The sequence below is a fragment of the Desmodus rotundus genome, chromosome 13, assembly GCF_022682495.2.
Source record: "Desmodus rotundus isolate HL8 chromosome 13, HLdesRot8A.1, whole genome shotgun sequence".
NCBI classification, from domain to species: domain Eukaryota; kingdom Metazoa; phylum Chordata; class Mammalia; order Chiroptera; family Phyllostomidae; genus Desmodus; species Desmodus rotundus.
The window spans coordinates 90117205-90138252 of NC_071399.1; the positions used below are offsets into that span (position 1 = coordinate 90117205).

The 21048-nt window shown below is 45.4% G+C and overlaps 1 protein-coding gene across 9 annotated transcripts in view; it reads right to left on the bottom strand.

Moving 5' to 3' along the window:
• LCP1 (lymphocyte cytosolic protein 1) overlaps nucleotides 1–20909 on the bottom strand; it is a 65118-nt gene extending 44209 nt beyond the window's left edge. Inside the window, exons 1-3 of one of the 9 annotated variants that reach the window (XM_024568475.4) lie at nucleotides 20803–20907; nucleotides 17760–17849; nucleotides 923–1030 (exon numbers count right to left, since the gene is read on the bottom strand). The gene's annotated coding sequence lies outside the window, so the exon portion shown is untranslated. The other 8 variants (XM_024568464.3, XM_024568513.4, XM_053916334.2 and 5 more) reach the window with 8 other exon arrangements.
• Between the last annotated feature and the right edge of the window lie 139 nt (nucleotides 20910–21048).

Consider the following 21048-nt stretch of genomic DNA (forward strand, 5'->3'; position numbering starts at 1 on the left):
ATAATCTTAGAAAACAAGTTGCTATACTTGATTTTAAAAAATGAAGTTTTGCAAAGTGTGCTGATGTATGAATCTACTTCCAGCCTGAGTGGCTTTTGTGCTTCTCACCTGTCACGATCATAATTAAATACAGGCTGATGCTACAAGCTCCAAAGGCTCTGTGTTTCCACCGAGTGCCTGAGATAAATATCCCCTATCGGCTTCATAAGAATTTCTATGGTAGACAGAAAACTTTCATCCAAAATTTCACAGTCGTTTGTGCAGTCATAAGCATAACAAATAGTTCACACAAACCTATGAAAAAGTACAATTAAGGGACACAAATGGCTTTTACTTTTAGAGACAATGAGACGAGGTGCCCATGTGGTTGTTAAGCACACCCATTAAAAACTCCTGGCGCCAGAATCACTCGAACAACCAGTGACGCACTAACATGTGACTCGAGATGTTAACAAAGCCACTAAAGGATTGTTAAGGAGATTTTTTAGAAATATAGAACCACAGGAGCTAAAATTAAACCACCCCCATTAGGCACAACCTAAATGATCAATATGTACTTTCCTGAAAACGGTTTAAAGTAGATAAAAATCACAGTAAATAGCCTCCCTGAAATACAGCCATAGACATAAATCACAACATGGTTTAGTTTAAAAGAAACCAAATCACAGTTTTGGGGGTGCTGGCAGTGAGTACTTGGTGCAGCCACCCTGAGAGTGTAGGGGTCCCACTCTGCACAGCCACAGCAGGTGGCGGCAGCACTGCTGAGCAGTTGAATGGTGGCGGGGCTCCCCAAGGGCACAGGTGACAGGTGCCCAGAGCTCTCGTCCTCTGAAGCCAAAAATCTAAACCCACAGACACAGAGCCACCCAGCAAGCACAGCACCCGAAGCCCTTAGAAATGATAAAAAGACTCAGAAATTTACCTTGCAGGAGAGCCGTCGTCAGTGGTACTGGCCTGTGACCAGAAACTCCTCTCCTTCTGATTTGCAGAACTTGTCAACCCAAGTGTGTGGTCACAAGGCAGGAAGTGACTAAAATGACAAATCATCAGCCAAGAAAGAAATAGATTTTGTCTTTATAAGGACATTTTACTTAAATTTTTTCCTTGTCTCCTCCCCAACAGAAATCACCTGACCGAACAGGTCTCACTGAAATGTAGGAGCCTCTTACCACTTCCTCTTCATAAGCATTTTTCTCTTCCTTCCCCCTTTTTTTTTTTTTTTTTCCTCCTCTAGAGTTGTTAAGACTCAGGGCTACTTAAACCTGTCTGATTTCAGATAACAAGCGGAGGCACTACCTCGCCTTCTCTCTCTGACTCCAGCTGTGAATGCAAAGCCCAGGTTCCTGGCTACTTACAACAGAGATAAACAAATTTTTCATTTTTAGTGAAAGAGCCACGAGAAAAAGTGGCAGCACACCTGAAACAAATGGAAAGGGGTGTCCTTGCGCAAGCCCGCCCCAGCCTAAACCAAACCTCTTTTAAGAGTCCCCAAGCAATGATCTGATTGGTGCAAACAAAACAAAATGACCTCTTTCAGGAGGAGGGCTAGAAATTCAAGGTCACTATATTATTTACTCATTCTTTTATTTATAGACCCACCATAGGCTGAGGATCTCTTTAACCCAATTAACGACTTCAATTATTTACACGTTTCCTACGAAGAGCAGCAGGGATGATGGCTGAGGCCGCCTCTGTGTGAAACGGGCAGCTACGTTCCTTCATACGGACCAGGTTTATTTTTTGAAGGCACATTTAATAAAATGAGCCATAGAGTAAAAAAAGTTTTATTTTATGCCCAAACCCCTGATGCTTGTCTTAAGGTCAAAGGTCCATCTTCAAATGTAAATGTTCAAGGGCTCAGAACCCAACCATGGTGGTGGAGAGTGCGTGGTGGCCTGAGTCAGGTTGACCCAACGTTAGGCATGGCCTCCACGTGGCCTGGAGACCATGTGGCTCCCGCAGCTGGTCTGCTGTGGACAGACCAGGACATGCAGTCCTGCGGCAGCTTTGACAGGGAGGGAAGATGCTTGCTCCTTCCGTTGGCTTTCTGGATGGGGGACTGCCTTTGAACTTCTCTTGCTTCTTCAATTTCTCCTCTACACCGGTCCTGCTTCTGACATAAACCAAGCTGTTCTGGTTGACATTGTCCATTAGCCAGTGGTGGGCAACTCCTCAGTCAGAAGCCCACAGGCCTCCCACCCCCAACTGGGGATGGGCAGAAGATTAGGAAGAGATGGCAGAGATTTGGTCTCTTTTAGAAGTGGTTCACCTCACAGAGAACGGTCAGCCCTCTTGTGCCTCCCCAGGGAAGCTGGTGCTCGAACCCTGGTTTCTCTGTTGCATTACTCCTCCCCAGGAACAGGTTGCAGCGGGGTTTCCAGAAGCACCTAAATTCTTTGGGGACGCCAGAGAAACACCCACGCACCGCTGTGAGGGGACTAAGCACATTACCACGCGGCTAATCGCGGGTGGTGTCCATGTGGGTGGAGGCGGTCATCACTCAGGGCTCCACAGACAATGTCTCGATGGTCTTTTGGATTAAAAAAAAATTGTGCAGTGACTGTGGATCTCCCTAAAAAAAAAAAACCTGGACCCAAGGCATCTATAGGGAGAAGCAAAATATCCTCGCCACTGGGTCAGACTGTACCGGGGTGCCTACCTGCGAGGCCCGGTGACTCAGAGACGACAGTCACGTCCCTCAAGGAGCACGGGGTCTGGTGGACGAAAGAGGTGAACGGGCAGTGGGACAAAGTGCAGGTCTGGCCGGGGCTGGCTTTGGAAGATGGTGAAACACAGTCATGAGTGGCAGCTGGTTGAAGTCAAAGAGAGACTCAGGATCTCAGATGACGTCTAGACTGCAGGAGATGAAAGCCTCCGCGCCAGGCTGCCCACACTCGCCGGGCTGCCAGAGCGCCAACTCAGCTTTGGCTCCACACCGCCACCACCGCGCCCACATCCTGCACCACTCCCTCTGGCCTCATCTCTGCATCTGCCTCTCGGCGGCAGAAGTCAACCCAGAGGAAGATGACTGTTTGGGCTTCCGAAGCAGACTTTTACAGGGAGGAACAGCTTACCCCTGCCAGTGTTTAGAATCACCGGGGCATCCCAATGATGAACTGAAGACCGGCTTTTGGTTTCAGTATTATTTTTATCTTCTCTACAGCCAATGTGCCCCTGATGACCTGCCCCCCCAGTGTCCCTCTCCCACCTCCTATGCCCCACCCTCCACACGCCTCTACTGCCCCCTTTGCCACTGCTTCACTGGCTGATACTTTGCCTTCCCTCCCCACCCACTGTCTCCCCCCACTTCTCCCTCCCCCTGCTCTGAAACCCAGAGCCCCAGCCCCAGCCCCACCCCAGCCACTGCCCTCCCAGAAGCACAGACTTGCAGTGCCGTGCATTCGAGCTGCTTGCTTTCAAACTACTTCTCAGGGGTACTTGTGTTTGAGTCCATGAATTACTGAGAACAGGGATTCTCAACCCTGGGTCCATGAATCCCTAAAATGTATATACAATTTCGTGTGTATGTGCTTTCTTTCTGGGTCCTGCATATTTATTCACCATCATATGAAAGCGACCCCAGAGTTCTTGCCTCTGTCTCCTAACCCCTCCCCTGCATCCTTCCCTGGCCCATGATTCCCGCCCCTTAGTTATCAAGATAATCAAGGCATCTGGTACAAGCTTCCTTATCTAGCCTCCTCTGCTCTCACAAGACCTGTCATTTCCTCCTCTCCTTCAGGTGTGAAGGAGGCGGTCTTCCACCTCCCCCAGGTCCATGGTTCCCCATTATAATCTTAACCTATGTCTTCTGCTCCCTCAGATTCCTTGCTCCTTGCTTCATCAGTGATCTCATATTTTTCTAGACTCTTTCATCTCTTATGCTCCCGCAACTTCCCCTTCATTTGCTCATGGGATTCATACAAAGGAAAAACACTTCTGCTTCATGCTACTGCTTCCCGTCCAACATCCGAGAGGCCTGGAGTGACAGTGACCGAGATGAGCACAGTCCCTGCCTTTGTGGAAGGTCCACTGTGGTCAAGGACACAGACAAGCGAAAAGGCAAGCGGTCCTCAGAGCCACGGCAGATGTGCAGTGTCCGTGGGGACGGACACGCAACCCTAGCGCAGTCATGGGCCCTAGGAGGCATGCCCAGGAGGGTGCCCCGTGGAGGGTTAAGAGGAAAGATGCCGAGCCAACTGTGGGGCTACAGCCCAGCCCGACTGCTGCGCTAGGTGTGGGGCCTTGGGCAAAGTGCCGAATGCCCCGAGCCTCAGTCTCCTCGCCTAGAAAATGGAGCGAAGTACAGCGTCTATTTCATACAGTTGCTGTGACAGGTACGCGCATAGATACACGTGGGAAACTCCAAAGCGAGCCTGGCACGTAGTAAGCGCTATACACGTGTTCATTCGCACTTTAGTATTTACACCAGGCTCGGGACTAGACCCTTCACGCACACTATTTCATTTATTCCTCACAACATCACTACGAATTGGGGGTTTTCCCTTTAATTTTAAAATAATAGTGTGATTCTCATACCATAAAATTCACTGTGCAAAACCCAGCGGGTTTTGGTACATAGAGTTGGGCAAGACACTCTATGATTATAGAGTATTTTCATCTTCCCCAGAAGAAACCTTCTACCCACTCACAGCTATTCCCCACTCACCCCCACCCCCCACCCCCCAGCCGCCAATCTGTTTGCTCTCCCCATAGATGCGCCTGTGCTGAACGTTTGGTACAACACGCAGTCTTCCACGACTAGCTTCTTTTCCTCAAGCAGACTATTTTCTAGGCTCACCCATGTTGTCACACGTGCCAATACTTTCCTACAGAAGAATAATATTCCATCGTAGGTACAGTACGGACCACATTTTACTCATCCAGCCATTCGTTGGTGGGCATTTGTTTCTCCTCTTTGGATCACAAATAATGTTGCCATTCACATTTGTGTACACGTTTCTGTGTGGGGGTGCGTTTTCTTTAACTTTTTAATCACAGTAATACGTGCATATAGCTTTAGAAGTCAAATGTGGCCTCGAGGTTCAGGTGAGACACACCGGGACACGCCCTCTCTACCTCCAATTCCTGGTCCCCACAAACAGTTATCGTCAGGTTTTCTCTCTTTCTCCGGTTACTCTGTATGTGCAGATGCTATGCTTATACTATGTTGATTGTTCAGGATCAGAGTTCTTTTTTTTTTACTTCACACTCCGCCCACATGCACGCACTAACCCTCCCATCATCCTCTAAAATAGGTTATTACATCTCTTCAGGCCAATTTGCGTTCAGTTTTACCAGGGCTGGGTACACACACACAACTGAGTTATAATAGGAACAGCACTATGTTTATACTTTATTATTGCATCTTATTTCCCTGGCTAGGTTTCTATGTTCCTCCTACTAATTCCGCATCAAACACTCCAACAGAGGTAAACTTTTTAAACATCAAGAAATGAATCCATTTCTCCTTTTTTTTTCCTTTTGGAGGGAAAGGAAAAAATATAGTCCTTCCTATAGTCCTGCATCCTCCTGCCAGGCCCTGCTGCCCAAAAGCCACCTAGAAACTTCCCTGCACCGTCATCCTGGGAACCCCCTTCTCCTCCCTCCAGGTGGGACCTCCTGTTTCTGCCCACACAGCTTCAGCTTTCTCGGTCCACTTCCTTGTTTTAACAAGCACATCCTCCAGCAGATTTCTGGGAAAGATTTCTTGGAACATAACATTTTTGAAAGATTTCTTGGAACATGACATGCAGTTTAACACTGAAAACATATATAGTCTTGCTAGTCGATACTGGAAATCATTTCGCTCAGAATTCTGAAGCAATTGTTCGGGCGTGTTCTAGCTCCCAGGGTTGCCGCTGAGAGGTCTGATACCATTCTGCTCTATGGTCCTTTCCATGTTATTTTTAAAAATTTCTAGAAATATCTAGAATTTTCTCTCTATGCTTGGCATTCTGAAATTTTATATGTCTTAGAGTAGGTCTGTTTTCCACCATTGGGCTAGGGATTCAGTGAGCTCTCGATCTAGAAGCTGAAATATTTCCATTCTGGGAAGTGTCCCTCTGTCTCTCTGTCCCCCCTTCCTCTGCTTTCTGTCTTCACTTTCCTTGGGCTTAAATTTATTTGTTGGGTCTTCTGGACTGATCCTCTAATTTTCATTTATTTTTTTCCTCCTGTTTTCTGCCTCTTGGTCTTCCTGTTAAGGATTTTCTACTTTTTCTTCAAAACTTCTACTGGACATTTTATTTCTACTATCGTTTTTAATAGCCAAAAACTCTTTTTCCCTGGGCTGTCCTTTTAAAAAAAATCCTTATCATATTTTTTCCATTACTATTTAATCCCCTTATACTCCCCTCCCCTCAGCAATCAGTCCTTTTTTTATAGCAAGGTAGGGGGCAGCATGAGGTGAGAAAGACCTCCCTACTTGTTATGTAAACTTCGCACCAGCCCTCCCTTTCTCAGCCTTGTCTCCCACCCCTGCCTTCAGCGGGATAGGGCACGGCCCAGGGTTCTGAGCTTGGCTGAGCATCTGAACTGGTGTGATCTGAACTGCTTCTTGTTGGTTTCTCTCGTTACAGGCTCGGGGGTTCACGATGCTGTGCATCCTTAAGCACATTTCACACTCCATCAATTGCGCAGCCTTCCACATTCTGCTGACATCACTTGTCTCCTGTTGCTTCATGGGCTACTGGTCTCCCCTGCTAGCCTGGGAATCCCATGAGAAGGCTCTGTTTGTTTTGTTACTTCAAAGCACTACCTGGTGTTTCAAAACTATTTGTTGAATATTCCCAACACCACTTATTAAAGACACTGTCTTTACCCCATTATATATTCACCTCCTTTGTCAGAGATGAATTGACCATACAGTTGTAAGTTTATTTCTGGGCTCTCTCCACTGATTTATGTGTCTGTTTTTTAGATCAGGACCATGCTGTTTTGATTACTATAGCCTTGTATTATAGTTTGAGTATCAGGTAGCATGACAGAATGGAGGTTCCTCAAAAAATTAAAAACAGAACTACCATATGACCCACCAATCCCGCTTCTGGGTGTTTATCCAGAGAAGCCCAAAACACTAATTTAAAAAGACATATGCACCCCTCTGTTGATTGCAAGGTATCCAGAGAAGCCCAAAACACTAATTTAAAAAGATATATGCACCCCTATGTTGATTGCAAGATTATTTACAATGGCCAAGATATGGAAGCAACCATTGATAGATGAATGGATAAAGAAAAAGTGGTGTATATATAAAGTGGAATATTGCTTGGCCATAAAAAGAATGAAACCTTACCATTTGCAAAAACATGGGTGGACCTAGAAGTTATTATGCTAAGTGAAATAAGTCAGGCAGATAAAGACAAATGCATAAGATTTCACTTATATGTAGAATCTAGGAAACAAAGTAAATGAACAAGCAAAACAGAAAAGACTCACAGATACAGGGAACAAACTGCTGGTTGCCAGAGGGGAGGGGCTTGAGGGCTTGGTGAAAAAGCTGAGGGAATTAAGAAGCACGAATTGGCAGTTATGAAATATTCACAGAGATGTAAAGCAGAGCACAGGGAATATAGTCAACACTCCTGATAACTATGTATCATGCCAGGTGGGTACTAGACTTACCAGGGGATCGCTTGGTGAGCTACATAAACATCTAACCACTTTGCTATACGCCTGAAACTAATGTAATAGTAAATGTCAACTGTGTGTGTTGAATAAATGAATGAAGAGGACTAAGCCAAGACTTTTGAAGGACAAGATGAAAAGGAAAGGCAGAGATGTACTCTAACCACTAGGGAACGGTCTATGCAAAAGATCAGAGGTGAGAGAAAGCAAGGACACAAAGAACCAGGCAAAGCCAATCATTCCTGCTGTGCAGAGTACAAAGAAGGGGGGAAGTGAGGAAGGGGGAGGGGGCAAAAAAAAAAAAGAGAGAGAGAAAAGGCCGGAGACTTTAGCAGAGACCAGATCAAGGCGGGTGGGTGTCTTGGAGCTGTGTTAAGGAATTTGGACTTTAGTCTGAAAGCCCCAGGGCAGGGTGGGGAGGAGAAGGGGATTATCTTAGGGTCTGTATTCATTTCCTAGGGCTGCTGTAACAAAGAGTCACACAGGGTTTAAAACAAGTTTTTGAAACACAAAGGTAGGGTTTCATGGTTCTGCAGACTACAGACTTGATTCAAAACCAGGACATCAGCAGGGTTGGTTCCTTCTGAGGGCTGAGAGGGAGAGTCCCTTTCATGCTTGTGCCCTGGCTTCTGGTGGTTTGCTGGCAAACTTCAGCATCCTTGGCTGTATCCCGTATTTATAAGGAGACAGTCGTAGCAAATCAGGGCCCACCCTAATGAGCCCATCTTGCTATGATCATCTGCAAACACCCTATGTTGAAATAGGGTAATATGCACAGGCCCTGGGGTTAGTTAGGACTTTAATATTTTTTCAGGGTGACACCATTCCTGACGGGGGCTTCAGCAGAAAGTGACAGAACCAGGCTGTATTTTAGAAAATCCCTACTTCCAAAGAGAAATGAGGTGGTGAGGGTTGGAACGGGGAGGGGAGGATGAGGATCAGACCGTTCCAGAGGCCTTTGCCTTCAGAGTCTTACAAGGTGAGGAGAGTGGTGGGGGGACAAAGAGACATGGGCGGAGTCAAGGGACCCTTGGCATAAGCAGAAAGATCGCTGATGGAATACCGAGGAAGGAAAGGATTGAATACAGGAGGAGTAGTCAAAGATGATGACCTCATTTCTGCATGGAAACTGGGTGTACCATCCAATGAGATGGGACTGTACCATCGAAATGTGGAACTGAGTTTGCAGAAGAGAAATGGTGAACGTAGGAAATGCTATCAAATTTCCCCAGTTCCCACTCAGTCTTTATCGGGCTGCTCTTCTCGTCGCTCTTCTGAAGCTGTGACCGAAAAGACTTGACTCCATCTTCATTGTCTTTGCCTTTATGCAACATTGGACACAGATAACCATCCTTCCCCTTCTCCAACTCATGTCTCCATGAGCAATTATTTTTATTTAATTGCAAAAGGAGCCGTTTTATTTTGAAATCCTGCTGTCCTATTAAATACCTAAAACTGAACTCACCATTCCTCTGATAAATAAGCCGCCACATGCCATCCCGTGCTTCCTGCATGCAGCCAGGAGGGCACGGTTGGCCTGGGACTGCCGGAGAACTCCTAGACTCCTGGTCTCGTCTGATTCCCACGTGAGGTCAAAGGTGCATCTACTTTCCCTTCATAGTCTTTCTCAATGCTCTGCTTTCTCTGCCTCTTCTACATTACTTAGGCCCTGATTACTATACCCCTGGGCTTTGGATCAGCTTCGTGATTCTCTACTTCCTACCTCACTGCTCCTAAATCCATCCTGCATACTACCGCCACACTAGTCGTCATAAAGCTACACTTCCTACTCATCTCCTGCTCACTAGTCAACTGAGATCACTCATCACCTCCAGGATAGTTCAAACTCTACCTTGATTCATCTTCCAAGCTTCATTCAAACAACATAAGTCCTTTGGTGTTTTTGAGCTGGTCTGTTAACCCCCTAACATACCTACACACTTCTCATTATGCCTCTCAGAATCCTACGCTCTCTCTTGTTGCAGGCTCTCCCTGCTCCCCATTTCTATAAATCTGAATCGTTCTCCTAGAATCAAGCTACATACCTTGTGGACCCCAGTGCAAAACTAGAACGAGGACTCCTTTGTTCATAAATGATTAAGAGTTTTTAGATGGTGACAGCACAGCATTATGCTAAGTGGAGAGACCTTCTGAGCACACAACCTGTGAAACTGTGCGGGTCACATACGCTTGAAGCTGGCTCTGATCAAGAATCCTACCTTCAATCCTGAGAAAAAAGAACAATTCTGGAGGTGTCATCCACCCTGATCTCAAACTATACTGCAAAGTTATAGTAATCAAAACAGTATGGTATTGGCATGAAAACAGATGCACAGACCAACAGAGTCAAAATAAACCCAACACATATATAGGCAACTAATTTACAAGAAAGAAGCCAAGAAGATACAAAGAAAAGTCTCTTCAATAAATGGTGTTAGAAAAACTGGACAGCCATCATCAAAACAGATGATGTTTTGCTGGTCTACTGGCATAGAAACAGACACGCAGACCAAAGGAATAGAGTAAAGGCCCCAAAATAAACCCACACCCATATGGTCAATTGATATATGACAAAGGAGGCAGGAACATACAGTGAGGTACAGACAGTCTATTCAGTCAATGATATTTTAAAAAATGGACAGACGCAGGCAAAAAATAAAATTACCCTGCCTTCTGACAACATATACAAGAATAAATTCAAAATAGATTAAATTAAAACATAACTAGTCAGCTATCTGTAAAAGAATGAAATTAGGCCACTATCTTACACCATACGCAGAAATTAACTCAAAATGGATTAAAGACTGGAATGTAAGACTTTAATAAAATGTAAGAAAGAGGAGCTCCCGTCTCTTTGCTAGATGGGATGTTACCCAATTCATGAGTTGTTTAATAAGGCCAATCAGATTTTTAAATTTAAAATAAAATAAAATACAAAAATAAAACATACACATTAAACTTCTGGACATTGGTCTTAGAGGTGCTTTTGTAAATTTGACTCCAAGGGAAAGGTACACAGAAGCAAATGCTTCCAACTAAGAGCTTCCAGACAGCAAAGGAAAGTATCAACACAACCGAAAGGCAAACAACTGAATGGAAGAAGATTTTTGCAAATGACACTTCCAATAAGGGATTAATATCAAAATCTATAAAGAACTCATACAACTGAACAACAAAAACCCCAAACAATTCAATTAAAAATTGGGCAGAGGATCTGAAGAGTCATTTTTCCAAGCAGGACATACAGACATATGAAAAGACGCAAGTAGTTTTTAGAAAAATGTAAATCAGACCCACAGTGAAGGGGTCCCAGCCCCACACCAGGCTCCCCAGACCAAGGTTCCAGTGCCTGGAAGAGAAGCTGTCATAGATTCTGGCTGTGAAAACCAGTGGGAATTGTGGCTGAGTGAAGCAGAGAAAGGCTCAAGTCCCACGTGGTCCTCTTAAAGGGCCCACAAGTGGATTTACTCAGTGAGGGGCAGCTTTCTCTCAGACAGAAGTGCTGGCAGAGGCTATTGTTCCTTTGCTGAGCCCTCCCCCCAACCCAGCCTGCACACACAGGCTGGCACCAAGTCTGAGTCTCCATTAACCTGGATATACTGTTTGCCCCGTCCCGGTGGTTCCATGAGACCACACCTCAACCAAATTACTGGCCCACTCAAGCCATTTCTGGTGGCTATTCGCATCCTGAGAGAGGAGACTCAGCAGGCACCAGAACCCTGCTAAATCGAATCCTGCTTTGTGAGGTCAGCACAAGCACGAACTCTCCTTTACTGAAGTCATGGCCAGTTCTTACAGCAAGGCCCCACTCCAACAGGATGGCACATACAACCTACTCCGGGAGCACGCAGCTCAGGGGACCAGGGCAACTCCACTGCTGGACCCCACAGGAGGCCACTACATGAGGCCACTCTGCCAAGAGCAGGAGACATAGTAGCTCCACCTAATACACAGAAACAAACCCAGCAGGGTGGCCAAGATGGGGAGGCAAAAAACATGCCCAATGAAAGGACAGAACAAAACTCCAGACAAAGAACTAACCGAAAGGGACACATGCAATCTCCTAGCTGCAGAGTTCAAATCACGGGTTATAAGGATGCTCATTGAACTGAGGGGAAGAGTAGTTGAACTCAATAAGAACTTCAACAGAGAGATAAAAACGTACAAGTGAAGATAGAACACGTAAAGAGAATGAATCGGGAATGAAGACGACACTCACTGACATGAGGAATGACAGGTCTCCCACGGATGGTATACCTGCTGCCACCCCACAGAGACTGACGCCACTTCTGTGTAATGTCAATGTGACCACCCCTGTCTGTGACAGTGTAGCAAAAGCTAATCCTACCTGTTATTGCCACGTAGATTCTAAAACGAAGGGGGCTGGTCATAGCGGCAAATATTATTTTCATAAAATGCCGAGTCCATAAAAATGTTATCTCTGCAACATTTCTAAGCTGTAAAAAGTTGAATTCAGCACACGATGCAGGCTCTGACTAGTTCAAATGTAGAGAATTTGTATACCTTTAGTTTAGAGCAACTCCCTACATATTCACTGACACCTCATATCCCAGGTACACGAACGGTCCTCTCAACAGATGCAGGCTGACGTGACTGTACACCACTCACCTGAACTCCCCAGGCCCGAAACGCTTCCTGCACTTTCGTCGGCAGCATGCTGCTGCAGCTGCTGACGTCGTATCTGAGATGCTCCCAACCGCCCAGAACACAGATGCAAAAGCAAAGATTTAAAAATAAGCAAACAGAAAACAAAGCATGACAAGGAGTGTGAATCAAATATTGAAATGGAAAGTCATAGGCCTTTTAAAAATACAAACCTGAAAATATGAAGTGAAAAAGAAACAGTCAGGAAGATATTTGAGGAGCATGGTACTTGGGAGAAGCACAGGACATGAAATTAGAACTCTTAGAGCAAAGTCTCGATTCCAGCAGGTTAAAGGATTTTGTGTAAGGAAGGCGTTTTCACTCTCGTCAGCTGAACTTACATGTAAATTGGAGAAAGTGCTACTTGTATCACAAGTTTACTTTACAGAATAAACGAGGTATACCCTGGCTGGTGTGGCTCAGTGGATTGAGCACTGGCCTGAGAATAGAAAGGTCGCTGGTTCGATTCCCAGTCAGGCACATGCCTGGGTTGCAGGCCAGGTCCCCGGTTGGGGGGGTGTGAGAGGCAACCACATATTGATGTTTCTCTCCTTCTCTTTCTCTCTAAAAGTAAATAAAGTCTTTAAAAAAATAAATGAGATAATATTTGCTAACACACTTAACGGTCTTAATGCCAACTTTTATGGACCCTGGATTTGTCAATTGTGACATATAAAATACCTAAATTTTTCATTATGTCAGTTCAAATTCATTCATTCAGTCCACCTCTTTATGAAGACTCAGTTGGAATTTATTTGCATTTACTTGTGCCCTGTGCTGGGTGACTCAACAACATCACGTTTGCCATTTGCAGCAAGCCCACGATGTTGGTAGCATTTGCTCTATTTTAAGAAAACAAAGGCCCAGATGACAAGTTTTTGTTTTTACTGTTCATCTGCAGCTGCAGTATGAAAATATGTCTGGTCAAGTTCTCCATTTTTTAAATAGATTTATGAATCAGCTGCCAGTCTCTGTGTACTAGGCCAAAGGACAGTTGGCTTAGCTTTGGTGAATTCCTATGACAGTTTCCTAATTCCAAACACTCACTTATTAAGCAAGTGCTTCTTGTGTATAACAAAGTGGCAAGGAAGACACAAAACACAGGTAAAGAGCATCCCAGGGACTTCAGGCAGGACAGAGCCAACAACGAAACAGATTATTTTAGATCAGTGTCTTGGCAGAGAAAATGGGATGGACTGGGAAGTGACTGGAAATGAGAAGGGTTAGGAAGCCCTGCCTGTGGACGAGGTAGGCGGTGGTCACTGCCAGGTCTGGGAAAGAGAAACAGAAGACATGCTCCAGAGCTTGACCTGAGAGAGGATAAATGAGAAAGAGGAGTCAAGGGTGATGGAGGTTAATTACGTAAGGAATTCGGGGAAGAGAGATGCCCTGCGTAGACACATGGAATTTAGGAAAGAGGAGGATGAACCACAGTGACCTTGATGCCCCAGTGACCTTGAGGCATCAGGGCGAGGACTCAGGAGAGCTGGCCTGCATACAGTGCAAACTGTGGAACTGGAGCTGTGGTTGGGGGCCAAGGCTGAAGCCACAGAACTGTGCTGCAGCAGCACAAGACGAGCCAACATCAGGAGAAAGCACTTAGAGGCGAATGAGCCCAAGTTCAAGGACTGACACTTAACATGAAGAAGGGGCCAATTTAGTCAAATTTTTGATGTGAACTAAGATAAAATATATTTAGATGAGCATCCTTCTAAAAAGGGAGGGAGGGAGAACGTTGAAGGCACACCGTTACGATGGAAATGACTTAATAACAATTGTGAGAAAACAATGTTACTGGTGCCTATGGGATGACTAGTTTGACGAGAAGAACGATGCTGAATGGTGGACAAACCACACAAAACGTTGAAACAGCATGACTTATGCAGTGGTCAACTTCATTGTCATCATCAGCTAAAAACAGGGGGAAACATTTGGCATGGTAAATATTGGATGCCTAATGCTAATTCAGGAGAGAGCTAGAAATTTGTGTGATTAGCACATCATGGTGAATTGCTGCTTAAAGATGTTGCAAGGCATGAACAAACTTTTGGTTTTACCAAAGTCTGTGGGAGGTCCCAGTACAGATTCACGCATTCATTCATCCAGTCAACAAATATTTATTACCCAGTCGAGTACTAGGCAATCAAATAGATTTCGAAATACCTTTACCCCCAGATTGGTGCATGTGAAAAAAATATAAACACACTCAGTTACTTACTGCTAATCAATCAATAGTCCACAAATGAAAATTGGTAATAGAACCACCCAGCCTGCATATTGAAACAGCCTTAAGAGTGAGGAAACTGAGGTTCACAGACCTTAGCCAGCTGGGGCTAGATTGTCCCGATTTAGTTCCAGGTCAGCTTTAGACACTTTTTAAGTCGATGACACCGATGACAACAATCGCAGCTATTCTCTCGGATCTTCCTTTGGGAACTTAGCAGGGAGTCATCCCGGAGCAACCGCCTGAGGACAATTGGTCTATACGCTTCATAATCGAACACTCAGGAAACACACCAGTTCTTTTTAAAACCACACTGTAGACCAACCACCACACAGGGCAGTTTGCTGTTTCAGGAGACAGGATCCAGGTTCCACCTGTGACTGGGACTCAGTGACTTCTCTTCCCTGGGGACCTCCTCAGAAGGCTGCCCCTTCTCTCTTCCCAGGGAGAATGGCGCCTGCTGATCTTGGTGTAAAGTTTCTAAAGGGCAGAGATCATTTGGGGACAGTCTGGAGGTTAAGCAGGAGGAAAAGTCCTCGCTTCCATGTCAGCCAGAGCCATGCCCTCCTCCCCCAACCCCGTGGTTCCTTCATCCTCCAGCCAGAACATGTCAGTAACTCATAAGGAAAATTTTGACCTCTTAAAAGCCACACCTCCGCTGCTGTAGGAAGTCTTAATGCATTCGATGCCCTGGTACTTCTATACCTTACAGAAAACATTTCTCTTGGAAAATGCCTTTCTTCCCAATGAAAATAAACACATGTAAGGGACATACAGGTATGAAGAAACAGCCAGGACTGGCTCTGGTCCTCAGGTGCAGGTCTAAACCTCACAGCTGCTCTAATTCCCCGCAGCTTGTCTTGGCAGCTCCCAGCACAGGATTAGCGAAACCGGCCCTTCTGGTTCCTGAGGAAATAGTTTCCACTGAGCCAGAGGTGGCCAGCTGGGTTTGTCACGCCCATGGTTCCAGTTTTAATCATGGTGATCTATCGCTTTAGCTCCTCACTGATCAGGGACATCTCCCTCTTACCTTCACTGGGGACACCAAGTGGCTCACGACTGTGCACTAAAAAGAACCACAGAGTCAATAAGCCAAAGAGGTGCTTTTTCTCCCCCCGAGTAGGATCACCTGGGTGGAGGGATAGGCCAGGTTACAAATCCTCTGGAACCAACCCTTTTCAATGCTGGAGTCTGGGTTTGGGAAGTGGCGGATGCGGGAAAGAAGGGAATGTTCTGGTTTCCTTAGTCCTTGCTAAAAGAAGATGTGGCTAGAGGCATCTCCTTATGGGGCTGATTCTGAGTGGGTTGGGAAGTGATGGGGTTTGTGGTGTCCCTGGGCCCAAGGAAGGCACCCCACCAGCAACAGCATGCTAGGGCTCCATGGTTCAGGCAGGGCAAGGTACCATCCAATGAGAAACAAGGGCACAGGTGAAGTTGCCTCATGTTTGGTGGTTGGCATGCAAATCCTTTGTAAGTTTGCAGAACCTTTTCTTTGAAGCAAGTCTTGAACAGAACCATATTAATATGCCGAACAGGTAAAGGTGTACCTGCTCTGCTTGGATTTGTGGTGGAGGGAAGAATAAAGCCCCATCACCTGCCTTCCCCGGGGCTCCTGGAAGAGTTGGACACCACGGCTTCTCCCCTTGGAGGGTGCTCCTTCACCTAGAATATGTGGCAGAGCAGATGAAGGTGCCTTCTGCCCTCAGGAGGAGGCTACCTGGGACAGGTTGAGGAGAGAAGCAATGGCCTGGAATTTGTGCATTTCAGCCCTGATAAGACACCTGACCTCAAAACACACAGGTGGGGGGACTGACGTGGTTGTAGATCTGGAAGGACTGTCAGAAGCATACTAACCTCACTGTGTGATTGTGGAATGTAAGTTGAGGTTTTATGTGTCCCATTGTGGTAGAAGAAATGCAAGTTCCTCACCAACGAGGGGAATAAACGCACCATTTCCTGTTCAAGTAATCTGTGCTCTTCCCGACCCTCAGTCCCCACAGCATTTTAGCTTCACTTAAGGATAAAGCATATCCTTAATCAGGATGGTGGGCATAAAGCACAACGACAGGTTCGAAGAGCAGATCCCTCGTATTTACTGTGTCAGTCACGTCAGTACAAAGTGTCTCTGCTCACCCATGGCTCTAAACAATACAGGTCTTTTCGGAGGACTGAACAGAAGGCACGCAGTTCATACATCCTAAGAGCATGACACATGTCCCTCATGAATTTAGGACTGAATCCCAGCGGGTCGGTCCAAAGGACTCAGTAGATTACTTTCCCAAAGTCTGGTGTGCACCTTAGAAAAAACCCTCAGAAAGACGATGTGGTTTCAGAGCAACTTTCCTTCCATCCGGGCAAAGGCGGGGCACACGCAACCCTGTAGTCTCGTGCACCTCTGTGAGGCTCACCAGCTGCCTCAAGGATGCTGAGAGCAAGGCAGCTTCCACCCTTGGGTGGCTGGTTGAGATGCATCATGGATTCAGTCCAGCTCAGGCAATGCTAACAGCAGCTCACAAGCTCAATGCACGTGAAGGAGAGTCAAGGCCCCCTTACTCACATCACTGTACTGGGACTCTTTCAGGCACCAGCTGTCTCATAGGTCCTCTGCGGCCCAGTGGGTATAAGGACCAGACACAGAAGGTAGGAACCTGCCTAGATAGAACACAGCCCTTGTTTCACAACCTGAGGGGGCAGACTGTTTTCCAAGGTACTGGCGACATCAGCCAAGTGGGATGCTTCGTGGATAAATGCCCGGGATGCACCCTCCAGCCCCCCAAACCAAGCACTTTGGTGTGAACGTCAACTACAGTCACATAAAGCAGGACAACGCGGACAGGAAACCTAGGCTATCTGTTCTTTAACTAGCAGCTAGTGAAAACTTGCCTCTACCTGGCACGAACCAAGTCCTTGATGCAGATGATCTCTTTCGGTCCTCACAGTACCCCGAGTTAGGTCCCGTTCTACCCAATGATGCAGGTGAGAAAACCACAGGGGCTTAGGGAGGTTGAGCGGGTGGTCCAAGGGCCCAGAGCGAACAAGCGGCAGGGAAGGACCTGAAGATGGCCAAGCTGCGCTACGCGGTGCTGCCTTTGATTGATATTTGATACAGATACTAGAATTTCCAGTGAGCATGAGCATGGTGGAGTAAGACAAAACATAAAATCCACACTTAGAACAGCCCCTCCCAGCACTGACAGTTCATCACTCACAGTCAACCCGACGTTAAGGAAACAAATATTTTTACCTTTTCTTGTTGGTGGACACAATCACACAGCATACTCAGATATCTAGTATCAGTTGGGTGCAGAGTAAAAGTCTGGTAAGAACGCTGAAGCTAAGGAAATATAAGAGTGTTTCTGAGTATTTGGGGTAGTGCGGATAGGCAACGCTAGTCTAGTAAAGGAACATGAGAAAACATTAACATTGTAAGAAAAACCTCAACAGTTATAATTATAAATAAGAAAAGCCCTTGAAAATGATTTAGAATTTCACTCAATGTCTAAAATTATAAAAGCTAAAATGAATCTTTGTAAGCTGTTTTAATAAAGTTTAGCACCTAGCAAAGTACCTTATGCATAGGTGGCCTGCAATAAAGTCATTCTGGAATGAGAGACTGAACTCATGAATATGCTTTTAAAAGCAGATAGAAATGTGTCCTTCCACTATGTTTGGGAGTTTTTTTTTTTTTTTTTTTTTTTTTAAATCTATGACGCAGGTTGCATGACATTTCCTTGACAGTAACGATTTCTTTTGAAAAGGAATCCCAGGATCATTCTCTAGTCCAAACAAAGGAAAGGAAATAATTATCATCTTGAAAGACAAAAAGAAAATAACTAAATAACTGGCAAAAAAAATAATTAAGAACAGAAACAGAACTTTTGTCTTTGCAGTGAGGTATGAGAGATAAAAGGAAAAGCAGCTTCAAATTATATATATATATACTTACTAACTTTTAAGAAAATATAAAACTGATCTTTATGCAGCAGAATGAAACACACAAAATAAAAGCACACATTTACGCTTTCCTGCTGGTGAAAAGTGAAGACACATAAGTAAACAATCCGGTAAAGTCAGACCAAGAAAAGAGCTCTTTCCCCAAAGCATTTTAGTGTCCTGGGTTATTGTGGGGACTCAAAAGTTTGCCCAGTGTACAGTCAAATTACTACTCATTTCAAACAAAAAAAGAACTTCTAAAAACTAATACAAGCATCAAAACACAAACTACTCCAGCTATTTCCACAATGGACAATTTAGATGAAATCTACGCTGACTAAACTGCTTAGTAAATCTCTGCTCTGTTTTAAAACAAACAAGCAAGCAAGCAAACCAACAGGAGGAGGGCTGCATGGAAAACAGTGAAGATGTGCAGCAACAATTTCTACACTATTCCAACAGAGCTGTGTCCTCTCACCCACAGCGAATCTGAGATGCCCCAGTTGCTCCCCCCATTATTCAGGAAAAGCCAAAGCATGACTTGCAGGGTGCCCAGGGCTGCTGTTGCGTAAGGCTTTTATCTCATTGTAGCCACACAGGACAAACAAAAATTCGGAACGTGTATCCTCGGCCCTGTTACCCCGGCCTCCTTAACACAAGCTGCTGAAGATTGAGCGTGTGGTTCAGTCTGACAAAACCGATTACACGGTTCTGCCAAACTGCAAAGCTAATGGGACAATTAAATGGGCTGTAACGCGCATCGGGTAAAGTAGACCCTTGACATCAAAGAGAGAGCTGTATTATTTAAAGAGACATGATTTTTTTTTAAGGGGAAAAGGACATTGAGGTAGTAATATTTTCAAAAGTAATAAAAATAAATTACAGTAAAATAACACAGCAATCCATATGGAATGTGATCTGTGCCTTCCAAATCCAGTCTTCATTTGTATGTCATTTCCATAGATGAAGCATGTTAAGTTGTGTTAGAATAACTGACATACACATATGAAACACACCAAGCCGTAGATTTTCATAACTACCACATTGATCTAATAGAAGTAATGAGTAGTAGAGGACAAAATATCCACACCTAAGGAGGTTACATATTAAACGGCCCTAGGTTGTGCCTGGTACTTGCTGGAAGACATCTGCAGGGAATAAAGCCCGTTGTCCAATTCCATGTGTGACAAAGCATTTAAAAAAAAAAAAAACCATCAATAAAGCCTTGATTTTGACTCTGCAATACTAAACATAAGTTTTAAAGGCCACGCACCCATCGGTAAGACTGAATCCCGGTAGTTCTTTCTAATGAACAGTAGTTCTGTTCATAATAAAGAGCATAGTTACCTGACTCAATTTACATATTGCAACATGCATATTTTTATGCTTAAATAAACATTTTTCACACTTCCAAAATATGCACCACAAATATTACTTGAGGCAAAACCTAGCTGTCAGACTTGCCTATTGTCAACTTTTTTGTCTTTCTGAGGAGCTAATCAAGCTATGAAGTAAACACAGGCCAAGCAGAATCAGTACAAAATGTGAGGAGGCGGTCTGATGGGAACACCGTGGCCCTACAAGGAAATCACATGCTCACATGCTCCAGGAAAATAATGTGTGTAACACTTCCCAGAGTCTGATGAAATACTTTTTCACTTCTTCGTTGACTGTTTTAAAATATATGCATGCTTTTAAGGAGAAAAAGGAAGGCTTGGTTAGGGAGTAAATTCTGAAAGATCCCAAAATCTCTACAGAAGTCTCTCGTCTTCCAACACCTGTTTCTAAAGTCTCAACACTTGTACTTAAAGAAAAAGAAGTACTGGAAGGAAGCTCCATCTACTTTACTTCTGAGGCAGGTGCATACATACCCAGTTAGTTTCTCAAGCACTTTCTCCCTCCAGTCCCCAGAGAGACACGCACAGCCACGCAACACACGCGATGTATGGATCAGTGCGCCCGTGTGCGGTACAGGTCCATCACCACCGTAACGGGAGACAAGTCACAAACAGATGACTACACAGTGAGAAAGGGGTTTCTTTTCAAGTCCCGCTCCGATCCTTAACTCCCCTATGCCTACACCATTCCTCTTCATCCAGGAACTTCAAAGGGTCGGAACGACAGAACAGTTTGCATTAAAGGAAGAGAAAGAAAACATAATGTTGGGTTTTCCGGGGACACTGCCAAATCAGCAACCAGACCGGCCATGCGCAAGTGCCCCACTGCAGAATGCCAGCTCAGATCCTGGATACCCGAGGGACGCACGGTGTAACCGAGAACAGTAAATAAGTAACAGTGGTCACTGCCATTAAGAATAAAACAGTAATAACAATTGTCACCACGGGGTTCCGTACAGCAGCCGCACGTGGAGCCGGCTTGTCCTCCAGTTCCCACTGCCCGCAGCCTCCACCGCCCGCAGCCTCCCTGGCAGCCCCACATCTGGGCTAAGCACAGCGCTTTGGGGCGGGCCGACACGCTGGACCTGGTGGGCACGCGCCCCGCCCCGCGGCACCGTGCCCCGCCCCCTCCCCCCCTGGGGACCGCCCCCCTCTCCAGCGCCTGCGCGTCCGCCCAGCGGGCAGGGTAGGAGTATCGGCTTC